Raw genomic sequence first — 9,721 nt, 5'->3', positions numbered from 1 at the left:
GTAAACCTAGGAAAATAATAACCTGAACCATGGCTACAGAATACCAAACTCAGAACTGCCAGACATAGTTCACCAAAATGATCCCCACAAACAGCTTTCTGAGACCATAAATTCAATATGTAGCAGCTGTCAACAAATCAAAAAATGTTTGACATCACTTGGAAAGCCACTTAGAACAAGAAAAAGAGCCTTGTTTTTTTGCTGTTTAAAACCTTGTTTGCCCACATCTTGAGTCCTGTGTGAGGTTATGGTCCTGCAATTCAAGAAGAATTAGATAAGGTAAAGAAGAGGGAAGCTAAGATGAGTATGATGATGGAGCAGCAACTTTATACAAAGACATTAAAAAGTCTGGAAGTCTTCAAACTGGAGAAGAAAAGGATGATGGAAAGTACAACAAAGATCACTCTGGTTTGGTTTGGTGGGTTTTTTGGTAGCGGGGGAAGGGCCACAGGAGTGGCTCCTGTAAGAAGCTGAGAAGCTCCCCCTGCTCCAAAACCAGCCAAGGAGCCATCAGAGAGACTATAGATGTGCCTCAGCAATTAACATACGAAAGAATCAAAGTAACACCTGAGCAGAGTAGCACTTGGGGCAGAAGAGCTGTGCTGAAGGAGGAGAGTGGTGCTGGGGAAGAAGAGCAGTGCTGGTGGTTGGTGAGGAAGAAAGGGAAGAAGGTGCCCAAGCAGAAGTTCCCCTGCAATCCATGGTGAGATGGCAGCTGTCCCCCTGCACTCATTGAGGAACCTGGTGGAACATTCCTTGAAGGAGCCAGGAGGGGTGTACTTGGCCAATTGGACTTGGATTTTGTGGCCAGTGGATTTGCTGCCTGTGGACTCTGATTACGCAACTTTGGAAGACCCCAGCGTGAGGGGAGTTTGTTCCTGAAGCAGCCCATGACTCTGTGGGAAGCCCAGGGTGGAGCAGCTCTGGACCTTGTGGGAAGGACTCATGAAGGAGAGGTTCATGAAGGACACTCTCCCATGGGAGGGACCCCATGGGGAAGCAGGGGAGGACTGTAAGGAATCCTTCTTCCTGAGGAGGAAGCAGCAGCAGGAACCACCAGCCTGTGAAGTGACTCTAAACCCCATCCTCTGTCCCCCTGTGCTGCTGGGGGGAAGGAGGGAGAGAAACTAGGAAAAGAGTGATTTGGGCCCAGGAAGAAGGGAGGGGTGGGGCAACATATGCAAGCCCTGCTCTGTGTGTTGTCTGTGTCCTGTGTGTGTTTGAATAGTGTGAAATAAAATTATTATTTTTTCCCCAAGTTGAGTCTGTTTTGCCCAGGACCTTAATCGGTGAAGAACTTTCCTTGTCCTTTGTCTCGACCCATGAGCTTTGTCCTCCTCATCTCAGAGTGTGTGGGGGTGTTGAGTGAGTGGCCCTGGGGCTACTGTCTTTGTTGTCATGTTGGGCGCAAACCACGACAAAGATTTACAAAATAATCAAAGCAGCAGATGAAGTGAATTAAGAACTGTTATTCATCATACCCCAATACAGGAGCTGGAGGGGACCCATGGAAACTATTAGGAAATAATTTTAAAATGGATAAAATAATGTAATTTTTAGCATGAGGGTAATGAACATCTGGAATTTATAATCAAATTAAATTTTGGATGTAGATAATGTGTCAGTAGGTTAAAAAATCATTAGACAAAATCTTTGACAACAGGTCCATACGCAGACACCTCTAATAACCCCATTACCATAATCCTGGATGGGTGAAATGTAAGGGGAACGTACTGAAGAAAGAGTCAGGACTGACATACACTCTCCAAATAACACCTTCTAGTGTTTCTGACTGAGACACAAGTCTAGGCTTGACGAACCATCAGCCTGACACAGCAGGACATTTCTCACATCCTTGTAGTCTGAAATACGGAACTTCTGAGTAAGAATATCAGACTACCTATATGCAGTCATAGCATAAATACTACAAGTAGGAATATTGCCCATGTGGTTAGTCACTGTATACATACAGTGAGGTATCACTGTGTCTTACATTAACTTACTGATTAGAAATTGATATAGGGTTTGTGGACTGCATACAGAAATGCTACACAACATATCTGGAGGAGACAGGAAGCACACAGCACACTCTACAGTGAAAAGGTGTCAGGCAGGCTGTTAGCGTCAAGCATCCTAGCTCCAGCAGATAGCAATCACTCTCCTAACAAAGTCAGCAGGCTGCAGGTCAAAAGAACTGTAACGTGTTTTAAAGCACTTCTGAAGAAGGGAAGGAAGGTCAATTACCAGAAGTCTCTTCAGGCTGACAGGGAGAGTCTGTGGAGAGAGGATATTTCAGCCTTCTTGCATCCAGGATACGTTAAGACTCAAGAAAAAGTGCAAGTATAAACACATTTTGAGCTTAATTGGTTTTGTGATACGCTTTTCTTGAAAACATATTAGTTTAAGCAAATATTATACGGCTTTTAATAGAGAGCTTGATCACTGTACGAATTATTATCCCAGAAGGACACTGAGTGCCAAGATCCCCGCTTGCCAAGAAACTCACAGCAGGTCCTGGACAGTGAAGGCTGCATCTGATTTAAGGGTAGCAGACAAACATGATCCCATGCAGAACCAGGTGATGGTGAGAAGCCAGAGGCAGTGGGGTGGGGAAGATTGTGCTCTTCCTGAATTGAAGAGGCTACAGGAGTTTTTCAGCTGGCACTATAGACAGTCAGGCTTTGAATCTAAGGTATGATGTATGCTGCTGTTTAATTAACTTTACCCACAGCTCTGACTGTTAAAAGGACTTGTTTGTGCTAGAAATAGTTTCTGCAGACAATATAGGTATGACACATATAAGAAAAAGGGGTAGACACCCATTTTACACATGGAAAAGACAAACATGCCATGATAAAAGACTTGTCTAAAATAGCACAGGTGTCTCAGCCAGGACTAGGGACTGGATCCTTATTTGAACCCTCAAGCCCAGGACTTCTTTCCTGTTAACAGTAATCCTAGTTGTGTTAGGCTGGCACATACACAACTGGACAAGTAAATAATCGCATTAGAATGACTCTACATAATCAATCGGCTGGAAATAAGCATCTGGCATAATAATCTTCTTGCTTTCCTTTTCTTCTGTTCCTTTTCTTGTTTCCCTAGCTGCTGATTTCTTCCTTTTACAGAAAAGCATCAGCATCGTATCTTCAAGGACTAGCTGACACAGAAAACTATAATAGGAGGTTGCTAGTGCTATGAAGGAGTATCTTTTTACACAAAACACTTTTTAGTAAGCTGGCTTATTCCCATATCTTCCTCAGTTGTCACACATATGCAGCCCTTTTATGCTACCACAAAGCCTGAACAAGTGAGTGAAAGAAAAACATCTGCTGATGTTCAGAGTTTTAATGAAATTCACTTCAGTAATATTTGCGTCTATTCTTGTTCTTGTATTACAGAAAGACTTTAGCCAGACAGTTTACTGGCATCAGTGACAGGGCAGGAAGAGAGAAGCTGACAGACATGAAAGATTTTTTCAAAGCAGGACAATTAAATATAACTTACCACTAGGCAGGTGGATAGGATACCCAGACACTGAAACACCCAGAAACTCAATACTTACCCTTCTCTCAACAATTATCTCACTCATCCCTTTGGCAGTTTTCCTACCCACATAATTTATCTTCATGTTTCTTTCATGTGTTCTTTATATATACATACACCAATATGCACATTATTTTATTTAATTTAAAAAGGCAGAGGATAAAGGAGAAAGAGAAATCTGAGGGCTCTAGACTCACTGACTATCCTCATCACATTTGGAATAAGACAATGGAGGCAAAAGAGCACCTCAAAGATTCAGAAAACATAAAAAAATATCTGACTTATGTGACCAATTACAAAGCAATCTGTATTTAAAGCATTTCAGTCAATCATAACCTTGAAAGAGGAAAATTAAAACATTCACTCATCAAACCAAAAATGGGTCCTTGTAAGGAAGCTACAATTTGCTCATGGATATTTCATGATCCAAGAAAGATGCCAAACTCATCAGATAAATTGTTTGCTGTGAATTATTCACTTGGGTCTAAATTGCTGCTCTTTCAGGCTAATACAATGGAAACCTGTGACTCCTTGTCATCAGATTTGCTTTTCAGGAGCTGCCTCATATTCACTGTTCTTAGCAAAAAAGGCTTTGTATGACAGTTAGCAGCATAACAGTAACAAAGGATTTTGTTTCTTTTTCCTCCTGTTTTTAAATTACTTTCCTCCATATTCTTATTATACCTTTACCTTTCACATCCAGCCCCTGATTCAGCTGCAGATTTCTACTTCCTTGCCTGTAGTTAAGCAAGGCTGATGAAAGATCTTAAAATAACAGAAGGAAGAATGTATGGTGAAGGACACACAGATTTCCCCTGCTGAATTGGCACTTTGACAGGTTTTCTAGCTGATCTGAACTTTACATTCCAAAGGCAAATATTTTTTATCACTTAAATCCAAACTCAGTCTACGCCTGACAAAGGACCCGTTATTGCCACCTTTTAAGCTGCAGTAACTTGTCAGCCCAGTAGAGCGCAGCCTTTTCTACTCGCATACAAATATTTAGCATTGCAGCAAGAAGTGCTTGCTTAAGTGGCCTTCAAAAAAATACTGTAGGCAAGAAAAACAAAAGACTAGAGAAAATAACCTTGCTACTGGAAACAGACAGTGGAGAAGCTGTAAATATATACATATAATATATATAATACCGTACTACATTCACCAAAAAAATTAGGTCCAAAAGTGGAACTACCTTCTCTGCTTGACCCATCCAGGAAAAAAATGGCTTATTGTTTTCAGTTTAAGAAGTCTGGCTTCCTCTGCTGTCTGTTATATATGAATTCACCCACACAAGCTAGGTTTTTCCTTCTCCACAATCACTCTGTTATGATGAAAAATGAACTTGTACTTCATTCTAATATCCTTGCCATTCTCCTTCAGCATTTTTGAAAAGGGATTATTTAAGTTGACGAGTTCTCAGAATGGCAGTTACATTTTTATTTTGTCCCACTTCAGTCCTTTGTCTTGAGATGGATGACTCAAACACAAAACAGGTACCATAAACCAGTGTACAGCTGATGCTCCATAAATCTGTACATCTAATTGTGATTAATAAAGACAGGGGTTTATAGGTGCTGAGTAAACCTTAGATAATGCCATTTGTGATAGTGAAAAATAGGGCAGTGATTTCTTACCAGGTAGCAAGAGCACAGTGAGACTTTTGCTAAAACAAAAGTACAGAAAGTGCCTGAAATAATTCCTCTTTCAGACTGTTTCCCCAGTATCTTACCTTTCCAAGTCCACTTTCTCCTGAAAGGGAGGAGGCTGAAGGAGTCATTGCACTTACAGAGCAGGAATACTCTCTTACAAATAGATTGACAAGTGCAAGTCTTTGGATACATCAAAATGTGACTGAGTCTATATCTTGCATATAGAATATTCTCAGGATGTTTCATCTCAAGTTGCATGAAAGAATATCACTGATATATGGGCCTTCTGTTCTGGCCATCTGGTGAGACTGCAGCTGCTGGAGTCAAAGGGAAAGTCCTCACTAAGTGTAGTGAGGAAGAATCCCATGGAGAGAATGTCCTGGCTTGCCCTTCCTCAGCTCAGCTCTAGCCCTGGAAGACTGTCATCTCTTGTGTGAGCCCTCTGTGGTAGCTGGTTCTCTGACAAATACAAATAGGAAGACTGGAAAACCTTCATTCAATCACTCTATAGTATCAGATTCAATGAATTCTGCTCCTGAACTAATGATTCTGTATAAAGGAACATTCCTTAACTAGTAAAAAAGATTACTATTTTAAAAAACCCTGAAGTATATAATGTAATAAGCAACTCAGCAAGCATGGAAGTTTCTCTTTTGTTTGAGAAATTCAGCTCAAGATAAAACTAAATATCATGGATCACTTCAAATTTAAGAAAAAATGCATTACAGTGGTTTTTAAAGGTCTGAAGAAGGGGTTTAAATGGATGACCTCTACATGCCAGTGAAGAAAGTACTGGACTATTTAAACTATTATCAGCACAGAGGAAAGTGAAACAGTTCTTGCCTCTCATGTGTTCTCTCATGAATATCCATAAAGTGGAAAAAAAAAGAGAGCTATTACTACCCCAGAGCACCAAAGCATTCCTTTAAAAAATACCAAATTTCAGCAAAACATGTAATGGTAACTTAGAGAAGCATAGTGTTAATACTCTGCACAGATATTGTATGCTTAAATTATGTAATTCCTTGGTTCAGAAAGTCTTGACAGAATACGTTTAAAATTACTAGCCCAAGGCTACCAAAGTAGATAATATCAAAGCTTCCAAAGGATTACAGAAGTTTCTTACCTCCAATCTCATGATTGGAGTATTGTTTATTAAATAGAGTTTTAATTCAGATTCTATTATCCTGTTATTCTATAGCACTGATTTAAAATACTAGTCACTGCTTTTATTTTTATGTCAGATGATCACAAAGTAAAATTTCCCTAACCATAAGGAAACAGAAGGGTTACTCACTGATGGTAGCATGGAATATTACATAGGACTTTCAGTTCAGCTCCAAAACGGCAGTTTGCTATGTTACTGCTTCAAATACCATGGCTGCTTCATTGACTAGAAGAGGTACAACAATTAGAGCAGACTTAGGTACAGCAATGACAGGCTCCAAAGAGAACTCCCCCCCAAAAAAAACAACCAAACAAAAAATAACAATAAAAAACTGCTTACTGTTACTCAGAGTACATTCCCACACTTTCTCCTGTTTGCTCTTGCCACTTGCATAGAAAACCTTACTTCCTTCTCAGGTGTTTGGATATTGGTGGACTCATATTTTATATCATTACTAAGTCTGGTGTGTCTTTTAACCAGAAACCCCTTCTCAAATACAGGAAGGCTTCTCCTGCCAATTTTAGTGATCTGTAATACAGACAGAAAATATTAATATCAGGCTAAAAAAAAATCTGTAATGTCAATGTTTCAAAGCAGAGCTGCTTATGTTAAAACCATTACCAAGAGAAACTGGCCTATGCACTGCTATTAAGCATTCTAAAACTACATTCATTCTTCTAGGAGGAAACCTATACATAGTGGATAATTTTTTAGAAGTAGATGCAAGTTGAAAAGCATGACTCTTTTTCTATTAGCATAGCAAATTTAGCCAAAAAGATTTAGCATGGAAAACTGCAGCAGCATATGAGAATTGGGTGGAGATCATCTGCTGAGACCCAAGTCACTGGAACTGCAGTGTGAATACATACCCATTCATTTATCAAATAATTGTTGGTTATTTTCATGCCTGTTCTGGTGTTTATGAATTATTTATGCTTCATCCATTGTTTATTATAACAATTGTTAAGCAAGCAGACAGTTATGAATTGGTTAAATGCACAGAATAGGAACATGACTAATTCTGAAAGGAAAAAACAGGTTTTGAGACATCAGGCTGGTTTTGCATCCACTGAAACATGATTACAGCAGACAGAAATCTACATGCAGATTCAGCATGCAGAAATATCTACACACACATACCTGTCTGCATAATCTGCATGTATTCATGATTCATAATTACTTGAAAGAGGTAGGATGTGTAACTATGATGACATCTTGATTTGATTTTACAAGCAATAGAGATAACCTTTGAGTATACAGGCAATGCTAAGTGACGAACAATACACTGAGAGCACACACACCCTTATGTAGATCCAGAAGATGTCATTGTTGCTTTTTAACAACAGGTCAGGAGAGAATCTCTTTTGTGCCGTACTTCTTTGCCACTGGTAGATCAAGTCCATCTAAATTCATTAGAAACTTGTCCATAAATCTCAAAATACTTTATAAGGGTGGCTAGGGATTACTTCAACTCACAGATACATAAACATGTGCCTAAACTCATGCAGTGAGCTTAAACGCTTTAATGACATGCAAGTAATCATGCCATCCTTCATGCAACATGCAGCCAGCTTGCAGCTGATGCTGGAGTCCCATTTGGTTTCTCTTTGTGTTTCAGAGGCAGTCTTCAAACTGTGGTCACCTCTTCCAGGACCGCCAAACATATAAACTTGGTCTCTCCGTAGGAGATTCAATTCACAAAGGTAGCCACTAGAGGTCAGGCAGGACGTAACTCATGGCCACAAAGTGACAGAAGATGGTTCTAAGAGCGCAATCAGCGAGAGAAATGAGTGACCAGAGTGACATAAAAAGTTTTTATTCGTTATAGTTCTATTAGATAGAAAACAGGTGTGGGGTCAAATACGGACTTCCTATACAAATAGAAGTTGGTTATAGTAAAGGTCAGCCTCAGAATACATGCCCATTAACATATTGAAATACTCAAAATAGTTCAGTAGCTCCTTCCCTGAATCACTCATTGAGTTGTCACAGTTTTGGTGAGCTCCTCAGGGACATCTGTTCCTTCACTGGGTGCACAGATGATCACTTCTTGTCACAAAACTAGTACCATCCTTCAGTAGGAGAGCCAATCTGCAGCTGCCAGTGCCTTCCTTGCCTCACAGGCTTTTTCCTGTCCACAAAAGTGTGGCTGCTGATCAAAATGCCTCTCCTCTCCAATATACATGCTCATATTCCCTTGTAGCTTATATTGGGCTCTAGGTTCAAGGGTTCAGAGTGTGTTTTAGAGAGCTTCCTCAGACAAACATATTTCTTTTTCCCATATACCACTTCACTACTTGGTGCACTCATCATCCTGCCTGATTTGCAGCTGAGTGCTACGCAACACTTACAGAACTTCTTGGAAGAACATTTTTTTGGAAGCATTGAAAATAATTCCACCAACATTGACATTAAGGTAGGTTCAGTTACAAGTAAAACAAATAAATAAATAAATAACCTACAGTGGCTTTAGTTAGCTAACTCACTTGCAAATAGCTATGTTTTATCAGATACCATACTCAGAGTGAACAGAAGAAATGATTGAAAATGTTGTAACATTTACTATGCTTCACATATAACTGAATCTCCTATATTTCTAATTCCTTATAGATCTGTAAATCTATACATAAGCGATACCTGTCTCTGATAGCTCTGCCAAAAATGACACCTTCACCAGGAATATAATTATATTCAGGTTACCCAAAATCTGTATATGTACTTGTCATCTACTGGGCTGTAGGATAGTGAAGTACGTAAGTCCTCAGTGGTATTAGGCAAAAAGATACATAGTAAATTTAGACCTACATGCAACAATATGATATGAAATAAAAAAAGGAAGATGTGTAATTTGTGCTACTAGTTAAAAGAAAATCTGCTAATTTTTTAATACTTGCTGATACCTAATAAAACATTTCCTCCCACAACAGCTCATGCAATCTTTAACAGATATTAAAAAATAAGCCCTGTATCTTCTATGCAGCTGCTTCAGTGTCAGAATTGACATCACACAAAGTGGGGAAAACTGGGAACTGAGAACCCTTCTGTTCTGGATTTGCATTTGAACAGATTAAAAAAAAAAAAAAAAAAAAGTCTAATTTCTATCTGTAATGATGCAAACTTGTTTCTGCAAACATAATTCATATTGACTTGCGTGTTTATAGTAAGAATGGTTGACTCTTGATCATGAGGGACTAGAGAAGTAAACTGAAAGGTGGTACAACAATCTATTCTGGGTCCTGTGTCACTATGCATTTTATACATGTGCCGTTGTTTGAGTAAGCCTGTATCATATGCATGGATATATACCCATGTATCCTTCAGTTTCCTTAAATTCCTAAAATAAAATAAAATAATAAAA

This window comes from Apus apus, chromosome 1, assembly GCF_020740795.1.
Source record: "Apus apus isolate bApuApu2 chromosome 1, bApuApu2.pri.cur, whole genome shotgun sequence".
Classification (NCBI taxonomy): domain Eukaryota; kingdom Metazoa; phylum Chordata; class Aves; order Apodiformes; family Apodidae; genus Apus; species Apus apus.
The sequence above is the reverse complement of the archived record's forward strand: the minus strand, read 5'-3'. Positions refer to the sequence as shown.